Below are 14,130 nucleotides of genomic sequence, written 5' to 3' on the forward strand. Positions count from 1 at the left end.
GATTGAACATGGCAATTGTTTCCCAGGTGTTCAGATCTTAATCCCATTGTGGATTAGTATTGCTTCCACTGCCTGTATCTTTAATATCTACATGGAGAGATGCTGCTGTGGTTGTTAAGACAGTTGGGGAAATTCATTCTTTCCTTCAGTATTGTCTCAAGCTAAAGGTCCAGAGACGTTAAGCTAATGGCTCAAACACATCTCAGCAAAGCAACAGAATGAAAAAATACACCCTTTATTCCTGCTGGTCATATTAAAGAAAATGAAGCAAACAATGAAATTTCTAAATGGCAACAGGGTCATTCTTTCCCTCAGCTTACGATATCTGTAGATAACTTCCGACATCTTTCTAATGTATGGATCATTTATTTTGTATTTATTATATGCTTTAACATCTCGCCTGTTCCTGTATCCTCACGCACCATCCTGAGATAAACAACGTTCAGCAAATAAACCACATACTTGTCTTCACCTGCACCATCGCAGTTAGGGGTGGAAATGTGTTATTGAGCTTAATGGATAAATCCATTAAATATATTCAAGCTATACATGCCTGTTTGTTGGAAACAAAATGCTAACTGATTGCAGTAAAGAGCCTTTTATGTACCATATAAACATAACTCAGCTCCCCTGGCAGAGCAGGGAGAAGAAATGGGAACTGGAAGAAAAGGATTTGAGGAAGCAGTGCCAGCTCGGGATCTGTGGCTCTCCACTGTTACACCAGCACAAGCAGGAGCAGGAGCAGTCCCTGGATTCTCTTCTATGCTTTTCAAGCAGGGTCCAGGCTGGGGGAGTGCCCATCTTTTCTTCTGAACGCATTTAAGCCTGGCATTTCCTTAAAGTACGCATCACTAATGCCAATTGAACAACTAGATCTTTCTTTTTGCTCCATTAGAAATTTTTTTCTTTTATTTTGACTTCTAAAGGCCCAGCTTCTGAAGCACAGTACTGCGTATGGAATAAAGCGAGCTGTTTGCGAGGCTGAGCTCTGAAATATAAACAACTTGTGATTTTATAGGCAAGAAATTCCCCTCAGAGGAATTTACATTCCTCTGTCTTAAAAGTGGAAAAGAAATGGACTTTCCATCATCCATTGAGCTCATGCTGTCCTTTCTCTTCTAAAAACGTTTTCTTGCAGAATAACCAGATCCTTTTCTGGGGAGCAGCAGAAAAAAAACAGACATAAGTGAAGGAAAGATGGAGCCAAGGTGGATGCTCCGTGCTGCTCACATGATGAGCAGAGAGCTGCCCCAGCCCTGGGGACATCCTCCTGCTCTCAGCACCACCGTGGGCTTTGCTGGTTCTCATGGCCCTTTTCTTCCTTGCCCAGGAAAACAGCTTATGCTCGGAGCTTCTCGTTGCCTCCCAATTAATAGTGAAGCTGACTCTGTGCTCTTTGATGTCGCTGCTGTGAGCGCTGATAAAATGTGAGGAGCTTTAGAGCATGGAAGTTGCTGCAGACAGTTTTTCTTGTTGCTTGTGTGTCAATACCCTATTGAGTCAGCAATTATCCTAAACCCTTACTGCAAGCCAATGCAAAATAAAGGAACATTTTCTCAGTAATCATCTTTTATAAAACCCTTCCACTGCATCCCATTCCCCATACAAATTCACATGCGCTTGCTGGCTTTTATAGAATTCTTGGAATTACTGTGCAGAAATGTTCTTACTGCCAGATACTCCAAAAATTTCATCATTCAGAGGGGAAGGACTCATCCATCCACAGACACCTATGACCACACAGCGCCCAGCACCACTGACAGAATTTGCCATTCTGCACGAATACAGCATCCTCTGACATTTGCAACAGTATGGCTCTGCAACATGCTGGAAAAGAGGTTCTGCATTTACAAATGCCACAGGAGTGAAGATGAAGCAAGCAAGCACCAGCACCCAGCTGTTGGAACCAACAGCACCATGGAGCAGGGGGCGGGGGCCGAGATTAGCATGCAGCTCACACGCTCACCGCCTTCTCTAATCACAATGCAGGCATTATCAGCGAGCGGTGAATCTTTGTATTATTTCCAAGTTTCCCCTATTGTCAGTCATTGTGACAAAGAGCAGGACGATCTGACACAATGATGAATCACTCCCGACATTGAGTTTTCACGGGGCTGTCAGGCGATCTCAGTAGGCTGCATCACCTGGAAATGCCACAAGATTCAAACAAGAACAAAAGCAGAGTTTGGGATCAACTCCGCTGACTCGGGATATAAACAGGGGAGTTGGAGGGCTGGTTTGGGGTCTTCTCATCCACACATCCCTGTGTTCGTCCAGAGTGAATGAAACCACAGGGCTTATTAAAACATCTTGCATGCAAATAGGAGGATAGGTAGTTTAGGTTTTTAAATTAAATTCTTGCATGAATGGCTTCGTACTGTGCTCACTTATTACAGTGCTCTGTCCGAGATGCAACTCCTATCAGATAATGGGGTATTTTATCCTGACATTTTGGGTTGCATATACAGAAGTGAGCTGCTTTCTGTTTCTTTTTCTTACCTAGCAAAAATATCTCACAGGCTTTTCTCACTCTATGAAGCTGATAAGATGGAGCAGTGCTGGCAACTGATTGATGTATAGTCAAATGCAAACACGCGTGTTTAAGTACATGCCTTGCCTTCTTGCGTATTTGCTTGTTGGTGCTATTGTAAGTCCAGCCCAGAAGAACAGTGCTCTCGCCCACATTATTATTCACAAAGGCAGCTTTCTGAGTTATTTCTGCTCCCGCACAATATTCATGATAGCAATTTGATACCTTAGCAGTTTCAAGGTTATCAAGTGATTGAAAATCCTACTGCTTACTTCAAGGTGTAACATATAAACTCTACTGCCATCCATTCTAGTAATACAATAGTTTTTCTTAATGCCTTTCATGAACTGCTGATTTAAAGTGTAAGCGAACTTCAGAAAGGGCTTATCAGCCCCAGACTCCATCGATGCTGTTTGCAGTGGAACGCAGTCCCTTGAGTTTGTATCGCTGCGTGTTGCACTTGAGCAAGCAATATTTAATCTCCTTCCGAGATATTGATACATCAGCTCCAGAATGAGGACATTAAACTACAGCCATAATGAGAAACAAGGAAGTGGTTCTTCAGCTCACGTGCCGAAAGGCCAGCGCTCCTACAGGATGAATCTGCAGTGAGAACTGCAGATTGTAGATTGTGGCGCTCAACTCTGTGCCAAAGAGCAGCTACAGAGCCATTGGATACAGCAGCATTGGGTAACGATGATTGGATCACTCATGCTTAATGAAGGCACTGAAGAAAAGGCTATCAGTTCTCAACCTGTTTCAGGGCCTCCCACCTTCCCACACAAATTTAGCCTTGGATGCAGTTCAGGTGGTTTGTGATCAGTGGATGGTGTTGCTTGATGGAGTTTACATGGCAGCATCTGCTTAAGTAACAGATGTCTGTGCCACTAAGGTGCTATGTTCCTGCTTTTTATACTGAGAGAAATTGCTTTTCGAAGAGTTTTTATTGTCTTTATGCAAATTAAAATACAAAATTTCTCTCCTTAAAGGATCCTCATTATAACAAGAATCTTAAATAATCATAAATACATATGCAGCCTCATAAAGTCTTTTGCTCTTTCAATATCAAGGAAGTTCCTTCTGCACTGTCAATTGTGCATGAAATTAGTTCTTATTTCAACTACCAGTATGAAGACAGTTGCTTTCATTCAGCAAAGCCCCACTGGATTTCTAAACAAATAGTGCAGAATAGTTGTTTGTGCCAAAGTATTTCAAGGAGGAAATTTTGCATTCTGTTTTTTACGCAGTGCTGAAGAGGAAGATAGAGCTCTGTACTTATTCCCTAGAAGCCTAGTGAAAGGAATATATATGCTTTTTATCTTTTCTTTGCCAGCTTTCTTTAGCAGACAAGTGCGTGATGTCTTTACGGATGCATTTTTATTTATTTATTTATTTATTTATTTTAGCCAGGGATTGAAAACTGTGAAGAAATCACACCTAGAAAATGACAGCCAGAGATGCCAGCCTAATCAGGACCAAACATTAAGATAACCGAGTCCTTGCATTCTTGGTTCACCTCACATAACTCTGTTTCAGATGTGACTTGAGTCCCCCCACAGCAATAGATTACCCATTCATTTTGATTATTTCCAGATGCAAAGAAAGAAGAACTTTCTCGTTTACTTACATGTGGATGAAGTCAGCACTCCATAACACAGCACAGTCAGGAAGGACAAAAAGAAGAGCTGCTAAGAGGACACTTGGTCCCCAGCTGAGTGATACCAGATCCTGAGACAAATAAGACTGCAGTGCAGCAGGATTCCTGGAGATTTCTCCTACAGGCTGCTTATTGTGGGACAGCAACCTCTGAGCTAGATAGAACGAGCAATTCCTCACAAGAAAGGGAATAAAGATGTGCTAAAATCAGCCTAGGGCATCTACCACCCACTTCCAGGCCCTTTACAGAAGAAAGTATGCATTTCAATCAGCATTTAAAAACACCTGCCCATCACCTCCCCCATTCAGAACAAATTGCCCCCAGCTGCCACTTGCAAAGACCTTTTGGGCATCTTCATTTCTCCAGCTCTCCTCTCCTTTTGTGTGGGTTCAACCACTGTCAAATCTGTGAGAGACCTGAGAGAAATAGATGAGTTCTCTTGAAATGGAGAGCTTCATGTCTGGTCTCATCATGTACTGTTTTTGCCCTTTTGGAATACTCTGCATTGAGGGAAAATAAATAAAAAGTAAGGGTAGCAGAAATGTGATTACCCACCAGTGGGTTGTGATGCTCTAGGAGACAGAAGGCAAAGTCTGCTCAGTGTTTCAATGGGCAAACCTTATTTTAAAAAGGTGTTTCTGATGTGGCCTTTTCTTAACAATATTTCTTCATATATCTGTCCAGTAGTCTGAGCAAAGAGGTGCTGGATGTGCAGTGTATTATTAACCTGATGGCAACAGCATTAATAACATAGAAGGATGCTTTATTCTACTGCTAGCACTTGCATCTGTTTCACAAACATTACCAAGATAATCACATTCTTCCTGCATCTGCTTTGCTTTAGCTCACACAGATAATTCAAGGGTAATGCACCTTGTCTAAGCTAATTTTAAAAACATGCCTCAAACACAACAAAAAGTGCTTGGTGGGTATTTTGTCTGAATGCACTGCATCAAAATACTCAAGTAAGCTGTAAATATTTTGAATAAGCTTGGTCAAAAGCCGGCATTTGTCTAGCCATGTTTCTGACTTGCAGGTTTTGCCCTCTTTGTCCAAGTTGCTGGGGTCAGTGGATGCAGACATCAGTTCCTGAAAGGCAGTTTCAGATAGAGGATATTTGAAAATGATGACAAATTAGGCAAAATTAATAAGCGTAGTAAATGTTGTTCTTAATAAAAGTGGAAAGTTTGTTGTTCACTGTAAATCAACAGGAGGTCATATCTGTGAAGAAAGCCTTGAATCCTTGTTGAAGCTGTGCTTATTGTACACCAGATATATCAAGTCCTGGTTTGTCTTTGGATGATTAAGAACCACTACTATCAACAGCTCCTGTCAGGTACTGTGGTCATGCAGTAAGCCGAGGTGTCAGAAGCTTGAAATGACTCCATTAGAGCTAGGAATGAAGAGAATTTATGAAGGATTCATTAGCATTTCCTTTCCAAACCACATGCAAATTCCTTGCAGGAACATATGCTGCAGTTGCAGCTAAGAGGAGTCTTCTCCTCAACACTGGCTACAGCCTGTCATCTTCCAGGAAGTGTGCCATATGGTCCAGATAGCTCGTATCACACTGAGCATCATTCCATTCATAAGTTTGACTTGTTGTCATAATAGCCTTTTTTAAACGCTAGTTCTCCCAATAATTAGTATTATAATTGCAGTATTATTTCAGCGTTATAATTAAAAATTATTAACATCACTCACATTTGTGTTATTCACCAATCAGACTTGATTAGAAAAGTTTAGCTTGCGTTTGATTGATGTCACACTGAAGTGCCCACCAACATAAAAAATCAAAGAAACCTGGATTTTCCAACCAAAGCTTGAATTTCTACACTAGGAGAATCCCTCCTAAAACAAAACCAACCTGTGTGTAGCAGTCCAATATTTATGCATTTGGAAATTCAAGATGGCAAAGAAGGATCTGCAGCAGGCTATTTTTCTTCATCCTTCAATGCTAACATTTGCCCAGAGAGGTTGTGGGTGCCCCATAACGGAGACACTCAAAGTCAAGCTGGATGGGGCTCTGAGCATCTGACTGCTGTAGACATCCCTGTTCATTGCAGGAGGATTGGATCTGATGACCTTTAAGGGTCCTTTCCGACTTAAATGGTATTCAAATGGTGTTCAAATCTTGGACAAATCATGCCTGGAACTGCTGGTGCTGTAAGTGGGAACAAGCCAATAGGTCCAAAGAGGGAAAGGCTGAGTCCTCCAGCAACTTGTAGGAGAGAGATTTTAAAATGCCTTGTTGAAACATGCACAGGAAAACACTGCCCTGTCATTGGGGATAATAGGCAACAAATTGATACAGTCATTAGGGAACTGAAAATGAGAACTACAGGAAACAGCAATTAAGCAATTTCAAGCCTAAATCATAACAGCACAAGAGAAACTCCCCAGATGCCTTTGCAGCCTTTCAAATAATCACTGAGTAAGTTTTGCCAGGAAAAAAAAAAAAAAAAAAAAAAAAAGGAAAGGAAAGGAAAGGAAAAAAAAAAGCAAAATCAATGAGGATATTCAGGAAAACACAGGACTGCAAAATCAAATTAGGTGAGGGGAAATTCCCAAGGGAGAGGAAAGGAAAGGATATGCGAGGGCTGCATGGTTCCCACCACGCAACACGTGGCTGCAGCCCCATCACCAGCCGTGCCCAGTGCCCATCCAGGGACCTTCTCATTTCAAGCATTCTCTCTGCTTGGTGATAAAGACATGCAGGGGTCTAATAGGCTTGGTATCACCTGTGGTTACTTTGGTGATGACCTGCGTAGAAGCCACAGCACTGTTCTGCTCATAGACTCCATAATTCAAGACCATGGTGCAGAGAAGGGGTTGGGCAACCCTTTATCTTTAATGGTGTATGCAGAATCTAATCCTAGCAGAATCTAATCCTAACTGTACGGAGTCCCAAATCTTAACTGCAAGTAGTGCAATCAGCTGAATATCTACTTCTCCCCATTTGCATGATTAATTGACGTCTTGTTAACTGCTCATTAGGGACACCACAGATCAGCACAGTACAAAATAAACACATAGCAACAGAGAAGAGGGCCCATAATTGTGAATTATTCTAGGTTTTAAAACCCATTTCAGGAGTCAGTCCATGCAGCATGCGAGGTGAGCTGGAAAACAGAACTTGGTGAAAAGGAGGCAGCCCAGGTGGGTTCCAGCCTGTGCCATTCTGTCTGGCCAGTGACCTGAAGAGCTTTGGACCTGTAGGAGCCGTGTTGGGAAGAGGATTGTAGTAGAGAGAATGACTGCAGCTCCTCCTAGCATAGGTAGGATGAGCTCAGCAGTGCATGGGGAGCTACAACCATGCAGATCCCTGCGCACACCTTCTGTCCTGCCTGGCCCAATGCAGTGATGACAGCAGGCTTTTTTCCTCCCTGTTGCAGCCTGGCAGCTCTAGTGGGAATTCTGGGCTAAATGGCATTTTCTTTGCATGTACAGCAGAGTAATTTAATTTGTTTTCTTTCCGGTTTATTTTGTATTGCAGCAGCAGAATGGACAACAACTGATAAAGGGAGAAAGAGAGCTGCAGCAGTATTTTTCCATTTTATTTATGGTGATGCCATGTAGCAAAATATAAAAATAGATCTCAGCACTGACAGCTTTGCTGCCTTGCATTGTTGGGGTGGCACAGGGAGCTCCATCTCTGCACTGGGATGGGCAAAGGTCTGTGCCTGGCATGGGGCAGCTCTCAGGAGAGCAGAGGTGAGAGCAGAATAGCCCACAATTTATGACTTATTTCTATCAGAGGAGAAGGCTCAAGCTAAATATTGCTGTCCTGGTACAGAATTCAAAGGGACAGGTTCTGTGAATGGTGAGGGAGAAGAAAGGGAACTGGAAATTCAGCAAAATCCCCCCAAAGGAGAATGTGAGTGATATTACAGCTGAAAACAGAAATATTCTGCTTCTGTTGCACCTTGTTCTGAATAATAGAATCCTGGAATGGCTTGGGTTGGAAAAGACCTTAAAGATTACCCACTTCCACCCCCTGCCATGGGCTGGTTGCCCCCCACCCTCTCAGGCTGCCCAGGATGCTCAGGGTCCATCCAACCTGACCTTGAGCACCTCCAGGGATGGGGCACCCCCATAGCACCCTATTTACATGAGAGATGAGCAGTAAATCACGCTTTTTAATCAAAAAACTTGCTGAAGGAGATGATGGACATTTCAGAACCAACGGCCAGCGGGAACAATGGTATTTAACCACAAGGATTTATGTTTTCTCTTGCACACGCTGGTGGAAGCAGCCTTGACGCCCATTTCCATTAACACTGCAGGTGCGAGGCACGCCGTGCCACACTTGGCTTAACTTCAGATGTCCTCGAGGGACTGCATGGGGGAGTGACTTTGATGGATCGAGGCTGCTCTTGAAACCGAGCTGGGAGAGATTAGTGTGTCTCAGGCAGAGAGGCTCCGCTCACCTGTTTTTTTTTGTTCTGATGAGATAATTTTTCTAATTAACCTCGATAACATTTCCAGACACACAGGCCTATCCCACATAGAGGGAAATATGTTTTCAAATGGACTTTTCTCCCTTGCCTGTGTTTGCTTGTACTGAGCACTAAGTTTTAACACCTTGGCTGCCAAGTGGTAGAGAGGTGCCATTCATTGAGTCCTAAAGATATTTCTGGTGATGTTTCACAAAATAATTTGCAAAAATTTAGGCTTGATACTGTGTATCTGTTGTTTTTTTTTTGCTCACCAGGTAATGCAGTTTTGAGAACATATTACGCTTTTCCAGAATACTTTGGAGAGGAGATTTTTTTCATTTTGTTTGATTTGGAAGCATACAGTCTTTCTACCTCGTCAGCCTTTGCCATAACTTTTAAAGGACACAGGCAGAGAAAGAACAGATGGAAATCATGATGACTGCTTACTTTGAACATTGCAAGAAATGCACATTGCCTATAAGGTCTCATCCAACTTAATGGAAGGACTATCAATCTCCTGTATTTATATTACCTCTGTTACCATAGCATCAGTGCACCTCAGCAACTTTCAGGGATTCATCCTCATAACTGAGTTGGGGAAGTGTATTTTTCCACATTTAATTGAGGCAAAGAAGGAATTTTTGTGCTTCACAAGGTCACACACACAGATGGAGCAGAGATCTGAAGCTGGGTGTTCCAAGTCCTATTGTTGCCCAGATGGCAAGCAAACCCCACATGCTGATTGGGTGTCTTCTGGATCCAGCTCGCCCCCATAGGCATATATGGCTTCACATGCCAAACATATCAAGCTCTATGGCACCAAGTGTAACGATCAAGTGAGCTATAAGATCTATCTAGCCATTTTACATGTTTCAACATATCCAAAGTTGGTTCAGAGGTAGCTGATCTCAGGAAATTACAAAGGCTTGTAAGAACCACACCAAAATCCACGTGATTTTTCTACAGCTCAGTAAAATATCTTTGTCCCTCTCAGATGAAATGCATGCTAATTACTGAATGGGATATGAAGGAAAAACTATCGACAAAGAGCCTTTACTACCTGTAAACAAAATGACCTGTGCAACGATCAGCCTGCATCAAACCAAGTGTCATGAGGATCCGTGAGAGTGGCTGCTTCTGAAGCAAGAGGAAAAAGCATTGGGCCTGAAAACAAATGCAATGTTTTAAACAATATGTAGGATGGAAACTGAGATTTTGGAATTAAGAGCTTGGGTGATTTGATTTTTGAAGAAATAAAACTGGGAATAATATACGGAACACTCATCAAACATCTATCTATATATCTATTATTCATGCAGTACACAGAGGGCAATTTTGGGTCATTGTGTGTGATATATTTATAAAAATAACATAAACATTAACTTAAAGTAGTTGTGTACTGCGTCCAATGCACGTGTCATTTTCAGGAACTAATAAAGATGGTGAGAAAGGCTTAGCTATGGGGATTGAAATAGTAAGGAGAATTCATAAAACATAGTTAAAGAACTTAAAAAGAACATCTGAGAAGATGAACCATTTGATAGGATTTAAACTGCCTATGGGATTCAAGAGCTTTAATCAACAAAAGCAGCTTATTCCATCAACGTCGTGAGCAAGAGCAGAGAAGGCATCATCAGAGAAGAGAGCTGTAGAAAACAATTTCTTTGGTTTAAAAAAAGTGTTTGCAGAAATCTGAGAGTCCTCCTTTTGTCTGATGACCATCTGGATGGTTTTTGTCTTGGAAAGCCTGTCCTGAACTTGAAGCAAACAAACATTTGTTCACATGGCAGGAAAGAAAAGATTGAAGCAATGTGCCAGAACTAGAAAAGCTGCTCATGCGTATCAGTAATGTTTACCTAGAGTAAGAAAAATGTGCTTCTCTTTTCTTGGACACTATCTTTAGTCCTCTCGCAAAGGTCTATTTGATCATTCTGCAGAGCATAAAGTTGGGGGAACTATATTTAATTTCTTTTCATGTGCAGTTCTTATTTCTGTAACATACATTTCTATTCAGGATCTGTACCAGAAGACCCTGGAGAGGTTGGAGGGTTAATTTTTATGTTCCTTGATGAGGTTTTAGCCCCCATTCAAGTGGCTGGAGCAGCCAATCCCTGGGGAAGTGGTGCTACCAGCCCTGCAGCTCTGCCCAGTGCCCATGGCCCATTGCTGGCATGCTCTACAGGACTGGCACACAACAAGGTGATGGGGCAGATGGCTCTTTTGCACAGGGCCGGGTGGCCAGAGCCTGAGCCCAGACATTTCTAGCAGCTGCTGCCACACTGATGGACCCAAATCATCAGCTGGAACTGGCCCTATCCAAGGCATATAAAGAGGGATGATGGTAAATTCCATAATGGGGACGAATAATACAGAGAGGCAGAAGTGTTTGTTTTCCCTTTGGCTTTATGGTTGGCTTTGGGTGGCACTGTTTTGGATGGACCCTAGACAGCTCTATCCCTGTGCTGCAGTTCATACTCCCAAATGAGCTGGCAGGTCAGGAGCTGGTTGTTTCCCATGTCAAGCTATTCAGCATCACTAGCTGTTTCTTTGTTAAATGAAATCTCTCATGTCCTGCATCAAATAAATTCAGTGACTGCTAAGAATATGTACATCAAACTAATCTTGGTGCTCTTTGGCATTCCCAACTGCCAGATTTTAATAGTACCCTAGACCCAGTTCATCCCCTGCTTAAAGGTGGGAGAAACACTGTATTTCCTATTTCTTCCTTCCGCAGCCTTGAAAAAGGTCTAAGTAACATTTTCTATAATGTCACATAACGTGGTCTCAGAGGTTTATAATTTGCTAATGCAAGAGCTTTGGGTTGGTGCATTTAGAAGAATCCACATTTGTGGTAAAATGTTGGAATATTTGGGAAGGGTGTCAGTGACCACGGAGGACACTGACAAACTGCCTGCATGGTCAGCTTAGTTGTGCACTACCCTTGCTTCAGCAAAAAGAGAAATGCATTCCCTGATGAGCACCAACTGTTTCAAGACCACTCTATGAGCACTCTTTTGGATGGCGTAATGTGCATTTTTTTCCACTACAGCTGTACCTAAAGTTCAGGATGAAACCCCTCCTTCTTGAAGACAGTTTTAATTTTTTATTTTAAAATTACCTTGAAGCCAACTACAAAGTACTCAGAGTTAAAATGAATGGCTGAGACTTAAAAGAAAGCGTATGCATTAAAATGTTTTAAATTCCAGTAAAACCTCCCTGAAATTTTTAGAGCAGATTGAGGACACCTATGCAGACACACATTACCTTCCTGCCAGCGCTGCGGAGTCTGAGAGCTGAGTTATTAGGAGAGCTCTTTTGCTGGATTTCAGACAAATCACTTTAATGTGCCAAAATTGATTTGGCATGAAATCATCAATAGCGTCCAGAATACTAATTGCATTAAAAGCTGAGGCCAGGGCTGTCAGATCTGCTTGGCTAAAGTTGGGCTCATAAATTAGTAGTTGGGCCTCCAAATGAAAGCCTTCAGCCTCCAGCTGTGCCACATCCACTGATGTAGCTGGAGGGGCTCCAGGGAGTGACCCAGCAGTACAAGTGCTCCTAGGGATACTGAAGCAAGACAGAATTTGTTTTATGGCTTTGCTTTTCAGCTCCAGTACCTACCTACTGGCTTCAGATGCTACAGGTAAGCACTCCAGGTAGCAGTCCATTGACTGTAGTTTTGAGGGTTTGTTTGTTTGTTTTTTAAATGAGTGAACTTGGATCTGGACTCTGAACCCCATCTCTTTATTTTCACTCATTGAAAATACACAGTCCATGCACTAAGCAGGTACAGAGCTTCTCTCAGCCTCCCTTTCAACTCCCATCATGGCCTTGGGTGAAACTTCTCTCTGCCTCTCCTTTTCCTTTGTGAGACAGCAGTGATGATGCTTATCTTCAACACATGCTGTGAACATCTCTGATTGTATTCAGCTGCTTCCCCCAAAGTACAGAGTTTACTGTAGGAGCTTTGGTATGAAGGTATGGATAAATTTGCTTCTTCTGTGTAGCTGTATTTATAAAATGCCATGGAATTCAAGAGCATGAAACAGCATTTGGACTGGGTCTTTAGGCAAAAGACATACGCATGTTATCTCCAACATTTAGGAACAAGAGGTTTGGGTGGCACAAATCTGCTTTAACTTTAGTTGAACAGAATTTCCTTTGGAGAGATGTATTGATTCAGCTCAGCTAAAGTCCAGGCCCATGCCTTTTCAGCAGCAACATTTCCTAAAATGATTGGGAAAAGTAGAGTTTGGGAGATCTGCAGCTAAGCAATAACTCAAGGGAACTAAAACTGTCTTAGCTGATTAACAGAAATGAAAGCTGCTCAGAAACAAATCTGAGCATGAATTTGGAGCACAAGAATTAATTGAGAGAAGGAGATTCTCTTTGTACTTCTTTTAGTAGGTCAGACAGTTTATCCACCAAGATGCCTTTGAAGCTGCGAGCAAAAAAAGGCATCACTGGGAAGATGAAACAAGCCAGCAGAGTAAAGTCAATGGCTTGTCCTAAAACCCATGATTCCAACAGAATTACTTGCACAGTACATAACACAAGCCTAAGCCAAAGATGCTCCATTAGCTCTCCCTGAAAGACCATAGAGAAGGGGCATCTGTGGGAAGCAGGAAGCTGAGGGCAGCACGTAGACTTCATCAGTGCTAAAAGAAGGGTGTAACGCTGGAAAGTTGAATTCCTGCTTAATTCAGTCAGTCATGCAGCACTTCTGCTTTCAGTGTGAAAAACACCCAAGGAATGAATGCAAACCTGGCAAATTTCTCCCTTCCTGATGGCATTCAGTTAATGGTGGTGCAGACAGGTGAAAGGCATGGTAACAGCATAGTAATATCATAGATGGATATTTGTGTAGCCATGAAGTCAGCAGGTAGTGACAGTAGAAAATCTCAGATTTTAAACTTGTCTGGCTTTAATGCAAAAAGAAAGACAAGATGGAGAAGTAAAATAGGCGTTAAGGTGTTAAGATATCACAGTCTTGTTCTTCCTCATCAGAGAGAAGTTACGGTCTGATTGTGCCATTCTCTGCCTCCAGCATACACCCCTGTGAACCTAAGGGGTCACAGATCCTTTGCTGAGAATGAACAAGGTACAAGAACAGAGGAAAAGAGGATAACAGTCACAGCATCTGACAAGTTTGGGGGAGTAAGCTGGGAAAACAGTACTTCCTTAGACCAGATTTTCCCATACCTATAGCTCCAAAATCAATAAAAGAGGCATTCTGTCACAATGCTGTATTATGTTGTATTTATTATTTTTTCCAGCCTAAAGTGCTTTGTGTGCGAGATTAAAAAGCTGCAAGTCTCAGGCCATCTGGCCAACCAAATGGATTTAGTGTACAGGATCACTGCCAGATGTATGCCAGTTGTAAGTTTAATTTTTGAACATACAAAGTGCCTGGGGCTCTGTGTCTGTTATTCAGAGGAAATCATGTTCCAGTTTTCTAAATGAATCTAGATACAGTTTGATTCTAGGTGTATAGGCTTTTCTCC

Source organism: Lagopus leucura, unplaced genomic scaffold (assembly GCF_019238085.1).
Source record: "Lagopus leucura isolate 7727_CA_CO unplaced genomic scaffold, USGS_WTPT01 Super-Scaffold_100019, whole genome shotgun sequence".
NCBI classification, from domain to species: domain Eukaryota; kingdom Metazoa; phylum Chordata; class Aves; order Galliformes; family Phasianidae; genus Lagopus; species Lagopus leucura.